Below are 14,341 nucleotides of genomic sequence, written 5' to 3'. Positions count from 1 at the left end.
AATTTCAAGGTATCTTTCTTCACACCAGTAGCCAAAGCACACAAGAATATTTTTTGGCAATCAGTCACATATTTTAAAGTTTTTCCTTTGTAATATTTTTTGTAATAACTCATGTTTCCAACAAATCCAATTTTATGGTAAATAACAAGTGGATGAAGTTCTAGTTTGGTCTGTAAAATAGTTTTCAGGGAGTTTATTAGAATAGAATCTTAGGAACAATCTCTTCAGTCATAAGGCATTCAGGTTCTGATGTCATTAAAGATCCACACCCCCCCATATGTTTTATGGAGTTAGGTACAAACATATTTTAAACTTTTACTAATTATTCTATCTAAAAATGTGTTTCATTTAAATATTACTGAGTAAAATTTAAAATACTGGGAAAACATTAGGGTAAAAGTTTCAAGAACTTTAACAAGGACATACTACCATAAACAAGGGGGTCCAACCTTTCCCAAGGCAAAGCAAAGTTTTCCTGCTCAGGACTATTCCATGAGGCTATTTTTTTCTGTGATTGACTATTGTTTGCTTTTGCTGGTTTTTGTGCTATGGGAGTTGAGTATTTGTTTTCTATCTACTGTGATTTTGCCCTCCTCTCCAAAACAATAAACTCGACATTCTAACAGCATCAGCCACAAAAAATTAACCAAGCTAACTTTTATTACCTTGTTTTCTTGGACTATAAACATGATGAGGTGAGATGCACTCCTGACCCCCTGGACCATCAAGTCAAGTCAGAACACTGAAGTGATCAGTATTTATGGCAAGATCTATTGTCAAAGCATTGTTTAAAAACAAAATGAGGAAATGTCTCTCACCTTCTATGATAGGATAGTACTGAGAAGCTATTCTATTGTATAGAATCTGGGCTAACATGCAGTGTTTAATTTTTTTTAAGCTTTACAGTGATTTCTATACTAATCTAATATTTAAACCTTTCTGATAAATTTGAATAAAAATTTATTTTCTTTTTTCTGCTGTACATTACATTTTTACCAAAGCTCTTTTTAAAGAAAAAGTAAATGAGCTTTTCTATATTCAAACAAAATTATTTTTCAACATCTGGGTTGGGGGTTTTGAGAGGAGGGAAGGAAGAAGGCAGATACAATATCCCAAGTCCAAAAATCATCTAAACAGAGACAGAAAGTAGCAGCAGGAAATTAATACCAGGTTTAAAAGAAAAAAAATGTTAATATAATGAAGCAAATGTTGAGCCAGATGCTACATATGAATGAACCCCTCTCCTAAGAAGCGCTGGCCACTTTTATAAAATTCGAGTGGCCCGATGCGAGTTGATGACCTTCCAAAAGTTCCAGACTAAAACAGTAACTGAATTATTCACAGGGTTTGGCTTAAGAAAATTTCAAACCTGTAAAAACCACCATATTTCTGTTTTGTATTTGTCAAAAGTGATGAGATTTCTTCTAATCAATACATTTCACTTGAAAAGCCATTTGTAGTTTTTCTGCTGTTACCTTTTGTGTATACATAAAAACTTGTATTATTCTATTTGCATCATTCTAAAGCTCACAAGCAGACTTTAATTAATATACTTTCAATCAAAAATTTAGTTATCATTGTTGGAAATGTGAATAATATCAGTATTAATCTGCCTGGCCAGGCAGACACAGACTAAATCAGTTCTGGGACATAGGTGTCTAAACTATTAAGGAAAATGTCAAAATTCACTTCAGATACATATTAATTTTTATAGTCATAATTGACTGTGAAAGTATCTGATACAAGAACTATAATTTGGAAGCAATAGTAAAACCAAGATAACAGTAGAGAAGCTGACCATTCTTTTGGGAACTCCAATATTCGAACTGAATGTGGTAATTAAAATGTTTTATAGGAAGTTTGCCCATCTAACCAGACTAAAAAGTAACCCAGTAATTTCAACATTGTTAAATCATTGGCAAATTCCTTTGGTGAACTTTGTGACATAAACTATAGAGCAGCCTATTAAAAATTCACCAGCATGCAAAGCACATGTATACTTGCATGCCTTCAACCACACTTATGATGATCTACATTCATGCGTTTTCAAATATACTATGTAAAACCCTGGAGGGCCAAGGCCAGCTGTGGTATTTTATCTGCATTCTACCCTTGTCTGCCCCTTTGCTAACATTTCACTGAGCACAGTACACAGTTCAGCGTGCAATGTCAAATAATTGCTGGCTAACACAGTGCACACATCCTCCTATACATAATATATGTTATCCATGAAATGCAAATATTTCAAGTATTTAAAGTGTATATCAAATTAACTAAAAGAGCACAAGAGGCAAAAAAGCAAAACAAAAGTTATGTCCTTTCACCGAAGTTTCCTATTACTGAATGTTTAAACTCAACTATTTCAAAACAATATACACAGAACACAAACTTTTCTAACCATAGAAATGAGAGATGATTTCAGTTCTTAGAAGTAACTAGAGATAAATTACCAAAGACAACTGATCTCTTTTTTTCACTTCATCAAATACAAACCTTAAAATTACTTAGAAAACCATTGTCGTAACATGCTGCTCCAAAATGTTGCCAGTTAGAAAATACATTTTATCATCTGACAAGTCTTTAATTCCCCAGCCCTCCTTCATTAAAAAATACTTCTGTAGTTTGATGCCTTTTTCCAGAGAGCAATAAATAGGTTAGATCATAAGTGACTTTATCCACTGACATACAGACTGACTGATGGAAACTTCTAACAGCCTTAAGACTTTAAGCCTTGGTACAAGGGTTTACATCAGACCCTTCGCAGAAGAGGAAAGCCATTTAATCCTAGAAACTTGCTAAACTTCCTACGAGACAAATCAGAGATTTTGTGTGTTTTATTAATTCCAAAAAAACAGCAAAAAAATATTTTTTATATCTCTGGGTGCTCATATTCCTTTTTTTTTTCCCTGTATATAACTGTGTATTGGAAAAGACTGAGCTTTGGGTGGCAAACCCAATTTCAACCTGTGCATGTGGCCTTTTCCCTATTCAGGGCTACTGCTTGCTTGGGTCCCTGAGACTAATTGCTGCCACTTCATTCTGAAATGACGTTCAGGTTTAAAAAAAAAAGTAGAAAGAGAGAGAGAAATAATGCCAAGGTACACTGTGTTTATCCTCCTAAAAGCAAATTCAAAGCTTTTCATAATTTAAATAGAAAGTAACTAGAGCACACATTTGCCCAGGTGTTTTTTATTAAATTATTGAAAGCTTATTTCTCTGCATTTTTTAATTCTCAACTCCAATGTATATTTTCTATGTGTTTGTACTGAATGAGAAAAAATTCCCAAAAGATTGCATACCAAAGAGCAGAGCCTCCTGTTCCCTGAGATTGATGTATGTTTATGAGGAAATCCAGCATGCAATTTTCAAAACCTGCAGATTCACTGTAAGTTAAACCATGTGGCCTCCACTCAAATCATTCCCTCCTTTAAAATCAGTCTTTGGAACTCCCAGTTGCCCTTTTCCCTTAAATCTTTCCGCACTGATCTGTCCCCTCCGACCCCAGTTCTATGCGGTTGGAGCCACTGGGGGTGGTGATCCGCCAGCCATCTGGGTCCCTCCTTCTATCACTGAGGCACCGCTCCACTGCCCTCCCCAAAATCGAGTCTTATTTGACGGCCATTTGCTCATCTCACAGAAGAATATTTTAAATAAAAAGGGACACTTTCTTTGGTAGGAAATACCTGGAGGGTTGGATAAAAATATAGATCGCTGGCTTCATCCCAGAACTGATGGGTAGAAAGAGATTTGCATTTTGAATCTGAGAACTTCTGATATTTTATGCCGTTATAAGAGTGGGGAAAATATGTTCAGAAGGACATGCTTCTTTTCATAACAATCCACAAATCTTTTAAAAGTATGTATTACTGAATAGACAAATGAGAAGCAGAAATATCCAACCTCAAGCAGAAGTTAGAATTTTAAGAGCTATATAATGTGTCATCAGTAAATTTTCAAAAGACAGAAAAGAAAAATAGAAAACGCAACTTTTGTTTCATTACCTGAATAGGAGGAGTCATGCAGCAACACTGTTCGAGTCTGAAGGCCACACAGCATCGTGTGAAGTGATATGTGACCTTAATTTTCAGATAAAAGAAATTAAAATACAGTTTAGGTAAAGAATTTGCTGTCCACTTTTAAACCTTTTGTTGGTTCATTGTCAATTAACCTAGGCCTTATTTACCTGGGGATTTGCACAGAATTCTGCTGGAGGGCCTCAGAGTTATTCAATAACAATTTAAAAGCCAATTTAGGATTAGGCAGCTTAACCAGGTGAGCGGAGGGTTTCACCTCGAGAAAGAAAGCCGCAGTTCTGCCTGGAAGTCCTTACTGTGAGGCCCAGGGCTTGATTAGCCCGGGGTTTGCAGGAGCTCGCGCTCAGCACGGGGATTAATCACGGTTCAAGCTACACGGTCCCGTTCGTACAGCCAGCGGTCCATAAGGACAAGGCACGGGGATACCACAAGACTCAGTACTTCATGCCTCTTCCGCGTATGAACTAGCACTTAGGGGATCACCGAATATTAAGACAATCACTCCCGACTCATGCTGAAGAAGTGCACACGTTCAGAAGAGTCATAGCGGCAATCAGGATGACTTCTCATTTACAGAACCAGCGAGGATGCGCTGCCTCGTGCCTTTTTTTCTTAAATGTCAGAATTACTTGATGTGTCTATCCTGAGACTGCAGTGTTTTCCTAAGTAGAGAAAGGCACACTTATGAAACATTTCTCAGTCAATATTTTATTTCTCTCAGTTCAGTTCAGTCGCTCAGTCGTGTCTGAATCTTTGCGACCCCATGAATCGCAGCACGCCAGGCCTCCCTGTCCATCACCAACTCCCGGAGTTCACTCAGACTCACGTCCGTCGAGTCAGTGATGTCATCCAGCCATCTCATCCTCTGTCGTCCCCTTCTCCTCCTGCCCCCAAACCCTCCCAGCATCAGAGTCTTTTCCAGTGAGTCAAGTCTTCACATGAGGTGGTCAAAGTACTGGAGTTTCAGCTTTAGCATCATTCCTTCCAAAGAAATCCCAGGGCTGATCTCCTTCAGAATGGACTGGTTGGATCTCCTTGCAGTCCAAGGGACTTTCAAGAATCTTCTCCAACACCACAGTTCAAAAGCATCAATTCTTGGGCGCTCAGCCTTCTTCACAGTCCAACTCTCACATCCATGCATGACTACTGGAAAAACCATAGCCTTGACTAGACGGACCTTAGTCGGCAAAGTAATGTCTCTGCTTTTGAATATGCTATCTAGGTTGGTCATAACTTTTCTTCCAAGGCGTAAGCGTCTTTTAATTTCATGGCTGCAGTCACCATCTACAGTGATTTTGGAGCCCCCCCCAAAATAAAGTCATCAACTGTTTCCACTGTTTCCCCATCTATTTCCCATGCAGTGATGGGACCGGATGCCATGTTCTTCGTTTTCTGAATGTTGAGCTTTAAGCCAACTTTTTCACTCTCCTCTTTCACTTTCATCAAGAGGCTTTTTAGTTCCTCTTCACTTTCTGCCATAACCAAAGGCTATATCCCCTACCTATGCTTGTTCCTACAGTGAGCACCCTGTGTCTGTGCAGTGTGGCCACATTCAAAGAGACATGGAGTCCTTCTGTGTGCTCAGAATTCTTGACAGTGAAAGGGCAGGATTCAGAGAAATGTGTGTGCTCAGAAAGTTGTGGAGAGAAAGGGATTCTCCTTCAAGGGCACTGAGATGTAGATTTTCAGAGAGTAGCACTGCCGATAAAAATTGTTAGGTTCATTTACGTTTCTACAGATAAAACCAGTCTCTCAGAAGAAGGGAATATGCGCAAGAGGATAGACAAAGGCAAACGGGCAGAAAAATCAAAGGCTGTTGAAAGGGATGATGAGTAGAACAAACGGCTGATTGTTCATGTAACAAGGCTCTAGAAGAGAGTGGTTCCAGTGGAGCGTGGTTCAGGGATCAGCATCAGCAGCATCACCTGTAAGCACGTGAGAACGGCAACACTCACCCTAGACCTACTGAATCAGACTCCATATTTTAACTAGGTCTCTAAGCGGTGCATACCCACATGAATGTTTAAGGTTCCCTGTTCTAAAACCTACAGCCAGAGAGAATGAGGAGTAGAGATATGGGCTTTGAGCTCCAGAACACATTTCAAATTTTATTTTTAGATGAAGGAAGGTAGAGTAAGAGTTTGAGTCTGGGAGTTATTTTAGCAAGAGGAATATGCTACTGTGTATCAGAATATTTGGATGCATTACCCTTACGGTGCTGGAGAAGACTCTTGAGACACCGTTGGGCTGCAAGGAGTTCAAACCATTCAGTACTAAAGGAAATCAACTCTGAATATTCATTGGAATGACTGTTGCTGAAGCTGAAATTCCAATACTTTGGTCAGCTGATGTGAGCAGCTGACTCATTAGAAAAGACCCTGATGCTGGGAAAGACTGAGGGCAAAAGAAGAGGGTGGCAGAGGATGAGATGGCTAGATAGCACCACCAACTCACCGGACATGAATCTGAGCAAACTCCGGGAGATGGTGAAGAACAGAGAAACCTGGTGTGCTGCAGTCCCTGGGATCTCAAACAGTCACATGCTATACGCCATGAGACCACAAAGAAACATGACTTTGCAACTGAACAATACATATACATATGCATAAAAGAAAAACAATTAGAATCTTATTGAGGTAGTTCAGTTGACAACCATGTAGGATAAATAAGAGATATTTAAATTCATTATAGTTTATTCTATATTTTCTTTTGTACTAATTCCTAAAATGTTCTAAGAGTGTCATTCTCAGGCAACATTTTATCAACTAGCAATTCAAAAAAGGCTCACTCTCTACATGATGAGCTCACAAAACATACATCAACCTAGTCAGCACCTAAAGAAACTTAATGCAAAATTGTGATAACACCGTGAAAAGTAAGGGTCAAGATGAAAAGATGGCAAAGACTAACTTGTGTGAGAGAACAGATCAAGAAATATATAGGTCCTCTGCTATCCAAATCCAGGGATTTGATGAATTCTAATAGCAGGGGATGACTGTACCGTCAGAGAACACGGTAAGAGACAGATAGTGGTGGACTGAATGTAACCCGTGTCATTTACCTAGAAGTTCATTGATAGAGAATTGATACAATGTCAAGAAAAGATTTAACCCAGCTGTCCTTCCTATTAAAGAATCATGATGATAATTTATGTTGTATACTGAGCATGATCCACAACTCAAGAGTGTGAATTTGTGAGCTTTTGATCGGTGGCTTCTTTTCCTCTGGGCGTCTAAGTCATTTTGCCATGAATAAGTTCTCTCTTAAAGGCATACACAGCAGGGTTTCCCAGTATATATAAGAATCTTCTGCAATTATAGACGAGTCGGTGTGGGAAACCATCTGTAGAAGACTGTTATCTATGCTAACCATACTGCCCTCAGACACTAAAACAACTGTCCTGCCTCAATGATGTGCTACACCAATTCTTTCCATTTGACTTGCTCATATGCAAAGTTGGTACCACCTGTGGACAGTGATAGCAGCTAGTCTAACTTGAAGCTAACAACAGCCAGTTAATAACTATCTAAGTTTGCTATCATAGTTCCATAAGTTTTATTTTAACCGTTGTTAAAGACACATTTCCTTGGTGTAATATTCTACAAGAGCCAGTTTAGTAAGCCACTTAAGAAGCTGAGTTGTCTAGACAAAACTACTCAACACCTCTTTGGGCCCCAGTTCCCTTGTGTCTAATATGAGAATAATATTAATGCCTACTTCATAGAGTTGTTGTGAGGATTAAGTTGCACGCACGTGTGTGTGTGTCTGTGTACAGGCACATGTGCATATGGCACCCAGCGCATAATAAGTGCTATGTAAATATTGATTATTATCAAATGCTAGCTCCCCAAACATTACTGTCAATAAGATAGAGCTGACTTTATTACTTAACCTCAGTGAGGGAAAAGACAACCTCTTCAAAGCTTTGACTATGTTCTTGAGGGAGAAAATTTGACCTTGCCTTCCAAATTTATTGAGAATTAAAAGCTTTGTTTATTGTGGGTCTTTCACTTAGGGGAATTCATTAAAATTAGATAAAGATTCAGATATAACTGTCCAGCACTGACTGCATTTTGATGTTTTCCATTGAAGATCTGGTAGGTCTTTAGGGAAGTTTCCAAGTAATGAAATCCTTTACCTGGATGAAAGTCTCATGAAATAGTGGATATATATATATTTGGGGCTGAGTAGAAGGGGCTGAGAGGGAGTTTTAGTCCTCACTATCAAGCTGTGTATGTGGGTTAATGGTTTCAATAGTCATTATTATTGTTTATTCCTCATTGTTACATTTTACAGAAAGAGGTAATAATTAATGAATAAGATAATCTGTCTTCACCCATAATCACCCAGAAAACATCAAGACCTTGAGAAACCAGACAAAGTGTATGGGAGTTCCTGACTAGATCTGAGTGAAGGAGAAAGGTAGTGGGGTGAGAAGGAGTCGAGTAGAGAGAATGAACAGTGAAATAATATCAGAAACACACTGTTAATAGCACAGTTTTTTTCTGATGTCAGCCTGCTTTCTTCCAATATTTACTTATTTACATCAGGTTTGATCCTTATAGGGCAGCAAGTATCAACCATTGGATCTGTGCTGTTTCGGTTTTCCCTTTATAGCCAGTGTGTGTGTATGTGTGTATGGGTGGGTGGGTGCGTGGGTGTGTGGGTGGGTGCGTGGGTGGGTGGGTGGGTGCGTGGGTGGGTGGATGGGTGTGAGTCAATCGCTCAGTTGTGTCTTCTTTGCAACCCTATGGACTGTAGCCTGCCAGGCTCCACTGTCCATGGGATTTTCCAGGCAAGAATGCTGGAGTAGGTTGCCACTAGGGTATCTAAAAGCTCTTTTGAGAAAGGCAATACATACAATATTATCAGAAATAGGAGTGATATTTACATACAGATACATGTAGATATATTACATTGAAGGCAAGGTGACTACAAGTAAATGGCAAGGGCTTTGACTCTAAGTGGATCTTCCTTCAAACCCTGTTCTGTCACATACTAGCTGTGTGGTCTTGGACATGTTATTTAACCTCCATGAACTTTACATTCTTCACCTATAAACTAAGACCAGAGCATCTACTTGCAGGAATGTTATCAAAAAAGAGGTAATTATTTGCAACGAATTCTTTATAAATTATAGTTAGACTGTATATTAGAATGCTTTATATTGTATAGGTTACATCTATACATATAAGTACCCTTGCTTATGATATGGAAATATATCACTATATAGTGATATATAGTGACATATGTGACTTATATATCTGTAACATATTAGTAATTACAATATATGCTGGTCATTCCTATTTTAAATAAAGCAGAAATCTCATTAGTCATATGTACACTCAACAAAGCTCCATCCAATACTTTGGTCACCTGATGTGAAAAGCCAACTCATTGGAAAAGACCCGGATGCAGGGAAAGATTGAGGGCAGGTAAAGAGAAAGGGGTGACAGAGGATGAGATGGTTGGGTGGCATCACCTACTCAATGGACATGCATTTGAGCAGAGTCCGGGAGATAGTGAAGGACAGGGGAGCCTGGTGTGCTGCAGTCCATGGGGTGGCAAAGAGTCTAACATGACTGAGTGACTGAACAACACTCAGCAATCACAGAATTTAGTTTTAATTCCCAATCATAACTAGTAAGTACAGTACCTAAAATATCCCCTACCTATCAAGTAATCCTTTTCTTATTTATACTCAAGGCACTCAATTTTTACATCAATTACTGTTATTTGTTTCCTCAGATAAGATATGCTTTTCCCATTTTTATAACACTATAATTTCTAGATCTAAAAAATCTAAAATTATTCCAAAGCTTTTTAAAGTCACTATTTCTGCTACAGCATTTTTAAAAAGAAAATTTATTGGGGCTTATCATTGATTTATTGTGCTAATACCACATGCTTGACTAGAAGAACTGATTGATAAAAATAGGTTTAAAAGAATCAAATAATAAAATAAAAAACAAGCTGCAATTCTAATTTCAGATTTTACAGACGTGTTATTTACTTCTTTTCTTTGGGGGTTTCTTTATATTAGTTAACACCAAAACTACACCTGTCATCTCTGATTGTTACTTAAGATAAATTTCTCTCCAAAGAGGTTTATAATGAAGAGGGATAAAGTTGGCATCATAAAAAATGGCATTTTTGAACATGTATAACACATTTCATTTTAATACTATGTTGAAACTGAATATCAACAATGTCCTTTCTCCTTCTCTTCCTTTTCATGGTGCCAAAAGAGCCCATACATCCAGGTAGCCTTCAGATACGGTGTCAGAGAGCCCCATTTCTATCACTCCCTGATGATGAATGAGCTTCTTCGCCTAAACAAATAAGCACTTCAGAGGGTTACCCTTGACAGGGTTGTTAATCCAGAGAGCCTGCCTTATCGCTGCAGAATTCAAGGGCTGAAGGTTTACAGGATCCCTGCACTGCCTGGCTCTTGGGCAGTTGTCTGTAAGCTGCAGGGCACATGGCTACTCTTCAAAGAACAGCGAGGCTCTGCCCTTCTCTTCAGTGTTCCCTGTGTTTCCAGATCCCATCTTGGGCTAACTTGGGATTTTTCTTTTAGCCAATCGAAATCATTTATTTACATGTAAGTTAATATGCTACATGAATATAGCTTTCCTTTTATGTCCAAAAAAAGCAATAGGCCAACACAAATTCTCATGCATGCAAAGCAAATACAAGACAGGAAGGTTAAATGACCAGTCCTGGTCTTCTGAAAGCAGAACTAGAAACACCACCTCTGGATTCTTGCATATGAAACACAGAGACAATTTCTACCTCTTATCAGCAATGTATAAGTTTCTTACCCAAACTCTGTGGCTCTTGACTTTGCTTCCATTGACATCTAGACTAAAGGTCAGCATTTCTTTTACATTCCAGAAGCTATTAGGAATCAGCTTCAACTTAGATTCCTGTTGAGAACGGATGAGTTGATCTTAATTCAATGAGGGTCAACAAATCTCTCAGTAGCATCTCTCAAAATATGTGTCCAGATGATTAAGAAGTCAGGAAGACATCCTCTTTAACAAGCATACAGTTTCTTGATATTTTTTTTTTAAGAATCAACTTTTTTTTTTTCAATGATAATCACAAGTTAAAAATCAGTTTTGCCTCTGTAAATGATTAGCAGGGACTTCGAACATCCTTCTAACCTCCTCTATCCTTCCAATCCCACAGTGTAGCATCACAGGAGATATGCAGAAATAAAGAATGCACATTTTTTATCCTAGTCACAAGCCTTATGTCTTAAAAGGTTTAGGAAAGGCATGTGACAAAGCCTGTTTGAAAAGCAGAGCATAATGTGTTTTCAGTTTATAAATTATAAAATATTCAAAAGCACAGGCTAACACCGAGGAATTGGTTACTACTAGATATCTGGAACTGTTTTTTCTTTCTCTTATCTCCTTGGTTTCTCTTTATTTCCCCCATTAAGAACAAAATGCAAATAAAATGCAAATGAAAACCCTTAGGCCTGAGAAGCAGCAACACAACCATGCCAAAGGAGGAAGAACATGGGGGGTCTTTTTGAATGCTTATCAAACAAATAGTTTAATCATAGGATTTTCTGATTGACCAGTTCCTAAAATGTTATTTTCTAATTTGCATGTTGCTTAAGTATCAAATTTTAAAACCCCATGGCTGGTTAAGCAAACCAGACAGACCATTCCCATTTTGTTTTTAATTCTTGAACAAAGAGCCTAAAATTACAGATTACAAACACTGTTGATCAGTACAGAAAGTTTGCTACATCATTTCAACACAGGACTGCTGCATCGTAGTTATTTCACAAAATGGGGACTCTCAACATTCCATGAGATTATGTCACTGCATTTGTTAAGAAAGAAGAGTTGGAACATGCTCTACCACAATGATAAGTATTGAGCTTCCTAATACTCAGAATATGTGTGGGTAGCATTTTAAGCCTTAAGCTTGGATCTGCCGGCCTTTCTGAAGATTCTTTATAAATTAAAGATCAAGTGAATCATATTAAAATAGCTCAAGAAGATTCCACCCTAGAAGGAGAGCCCAGTGTTTTCAGGCTTCCTGTAAACCTATCAGAGCTAATTGAAAAGGTTAAAATTGTAATGATTTTATATCTGTATTTGTAATGATTACTTATCTGTATTTAGATTCACAGAAAACCCTTGCATTCAAATTCCACAGCTGGTTTTAAAAATTATTTGTATTTATTATGACCTAGGAATAAAAACTATAATAATAAAATAAACTATAATAATAAAAACGGGCAGACTTTTTAACAAATGAGCCGCCAGGGAAGCCAATATAATAAAAACTAATTGGCTTAAAACTCAGCATTCAAAAAACTAAGATTACAGCATCCAATCCTATCACTTCATGGTAATAAATGGGGAAAATGTGGAAACAGTGTCAGATTTCATTTTCTTGAACTCCAAAATCAATGCGGATGGTGACTGTAGCCACAAAATTAAAAGACACTTGCTCCTTGGAAGAACAGCTATGTCAAATCTAGACAGTGTTTTAAATAGCAGAGACATTACTTTGCCAATAAAGGTCTGTATAGTCAAAGTTATGGTTTTTCCAGTAGTCATGTATGGATGTGAGAGTTGGAACATAAAGGAGGCTGAGCGCCAAAGAATTGATGCTTTCCAACTGTGGTGCTGGAGAGGACTCTTGAGAGTCCCTTGGACTGCAAGGAGATCCAACCAGTCAAGCAGAAAGTTAAGCATAAGTCCCAACTTCTCCCAACCTCTACCTCCTCAACGCTTTATTTTGTGGCTACATCTTACCTTTTTTAGATCTTCAACTTTATGGCAAGGAAAAATCTTTCTCTCAAGTTGTAAGACCATGTAAGTATGTAGTTATGATACTTATATTTATCAAAATATATGTTAAGTATCTTTTTGACCAGCTTGAGATTCGATTAAAAAGATAACCGTGATATATCTACCATTGTAGTTCAACAAATGGATTAAAATACATTATTTCTAATGTCAAGTATAGAAGCTATATTATAATATAGTAACTATTAAAAGAAGAAAACAATTTCTGGATAGATTTTAATCAGTGTCCCCTGTATCTAGATAGACAGAATCACTGAAACATGTGTAAGTATACCTAAGATAAATACACAACAGAGATTCTTAAAAGAGATTAGATAAGTGGGAGAAAATTCAAAAGAAAAGCAAAAACTGAACTAGAGGATTGATTTATCCATTTTCAAATGCCTTGGCTTTAGAAGTTTATGACAAAAATCAACTATTGCTTAGAGAAAGTAAAGACAAGAAAAAATTATTTTCAGCAATAGATTATTGTTTAATATAAGTAGAGAAGATGAAAAATAAAGGAACAAATCTTTTATAAGCAGTGGAAAGGATTTCAAAATAATGACAATAATGCCTAAAACAGACCAGAGTTACCTTAGGGCTTTATGTAATGTTAAGTTTTGTAACGGAAATAAAAGGATATCATATAAGATAAATACCTCTGCCCTTAGATATCTTCCTATAGTCTTAGCTCTATTCTGTCAGATAAATGAAGTCTTATGAGGAAATCTTACTTCTTAAAATAATTTCTATGTCTATCTTAAATGAATTTATAGTCCATTATCTTAGAATAAATATGTGATTACATAGTTATATTTCAGTCAATGTCATTTTCCTGAGAAATTAACTTCAGAGAGTTGAGCTTGAGATGTTTGGATAGAAGAGAATCTCTCAGGTCTTTCATAGAGTGTATTCCTTTCCAATAATCAGCCAGATGTACATCTCAATTGCTCTTTATTTCTGTGTATCTATTGACTAGGACATTCGTTCTCCTAAGGAACAAACACAATAGCATCCATGAGAGAGCTATCAACTGTGATGTAACCGCCCCATGGAGAGATTGTGTCCTTGTTTTCCTCCCTCTGTTATCTCACTAGACAAATCTCCAGCCTTTAATTGCAGCCCTGACTGTGCAATAATTACCAGTTTGGGTTGGGTGAAGGGTCTTTTTAAAGTACTGTGTAGTATATTTGATGTTTTTATCATATAACACAATTTAGTATGGAATTGATTTTTAAAATAAAAATTACTTGGCAACTGCCATTGAGTGCTCTGGACACAGCAGGAAAGCATTTAGATTGCTTGATTGTTAAGCTGGATATATCAGATTGATTTTATTGATATCAGAGTAGCTCTTCACATTTATCATCGGGTACATGTTATCTTCTTTTTGGAAAAGATCAACTAGCGTGAAAGAGATTCTTCTTTTGTATCTGCCTCCCAAATAAACATTAACTCCTACTTAAGGAGGATGAGAAAAGGTTC

Source organism: Capra hircus, chromosome 6 (genome assembly GCF_001704415.2).
Source record: "Capra hircus breed San Clemente chromosome 6, ASM170441v1, whole genome shotgun sequence".
In the NCBI taxonomy this organism is placed as follows: Eukaryota; Metazoa; Chordata; class Mammalia; order Artiodactyla; family Bovidae; genus Capra; species Capra hircus.
The sequence above is the reverse complement of the archived record's forward strand: the minus strand, read 5'-3'. Positions refer to the sequence as shown.